We start from the raw sequence: 1,266 nt of genomic DNA, 5'->3' as shown, positions 1-1,266 counted from the left end.
CTCCGCATCCCCCCCCCTCAGCTGGCCAGCACCCCACCAAACCGCCCCCACCCAGCTGGCCAGCCCCCCACCAAACCCCTCCTCGGCTTAGGTTGGTGGTTGTGATTTCGCTTCTTACAGGATCAATGCAGCTTAATGCACGAGGAACCTGCTAAAAACACTGATCTCCAGGCACTGCCCCCTGAGGCTGGCATGCAGGTGGGGCCGAGCCCACTTAAACCAAGACCTGCAGGAAGAGCATGTGCCCGGAAGCAGCAGAGCAAAGTGCCCGGAGCCCTCTCCCGCACCCTGAACCTCTCATCCCGCACCCCGCCTCCTGCACCCCAACCCCCGCCCGGTGAAAGTGCGTGAGGGTGGGGGGAGAGTGAGCAATGGAGGGAGGTGGGATGGCGCGAGAAGGGGCGGGGCAGGGGTGTTTGGTTTTGTGCGAATAGAAAGTTGGCAATCCTAACTTCAGCTGGGACCTTAACCTTCCCGTGCGCCTGTGCCCCCCCCCCCCCCCCCCCCCCCGGCTTGGTAGCGCCGAAGGTGCCGGAGAAGATCTAGGCAGCCCGGTGCCCTTGTCACTGTGTGTCACTCAGGATGAATGTGCAGCTCGTTAACTAGATTTTTAAAACAGTGCAGCCCAAACCCTGATTAACCAAAGCAAGTAGCATTAGGGGGCCCGACTGGGAATTCAACAGCATGTGACCGGTGGACTCCCTAGGGGCCCTGCTGAGTAGTTATGTCCCCTAAGCTGGGCCTAGCTTTAAATCAATTTTCTAGCAGTGGTCACCGACCCTGCAGTGGAGTCAGCCGCCCACTGCAACATCCAGACGGCGCAGAGCGACGTGGCTTTATTGGCAGGAGAGCACAGGGCCCAGGTCTCCGCTCCCAGCAGCTCTCCGCTGACGCGGCATGGTGGAGTGACTCCTGCTTTGCACTGGGATGCGGCCCACGAAAGCAGGTGAGAACGTAGGCTCATTACGTGGTGGATGATCTCCCATTTCCGCCTCACCTTGCAGCCAAGGCGCCCGAGGTAGTGGACAGCGTCCCCTCCTCTGGCCCTGGAGTGGGCCACGGCCACCGGTCAATGAAGCGGAGCAGCACAGGAGCTGGGCAGGCCTTCGCCATCACGCTGCTCTGGTTTCATTGCAGGGCTCCTCGGCAGCAAAGGCTGCCTGTAACTTGGTGCAGGTCGCAGATGTGCTCCAGCACCACTTTCCACGTAGGCCGCTTATCCAGGCCTGACCTGACCCTGCTTAGCTTGATGAAGCCAACAGGATC

The sequence above is a fragment of the Terrapene carolina genome, unplaced genomic scaffold (assembly GCF_002925995.2).
Source record: "Terrapene carolina triunguis isolate 2854851 unplaced genomic scaffold, T_m_triunguis-2.0 Scaffold68, whole genome shotgun sequence".
Taxonomy (NCBI): domain Eukaryota; kingdom Metazoa; phylum Chordata; order Testudines; family Emydidae; genus Terrapene; species Terrapene triunguis.
This window is presented reverse-complemented; position numbering follows the sequence as displayed.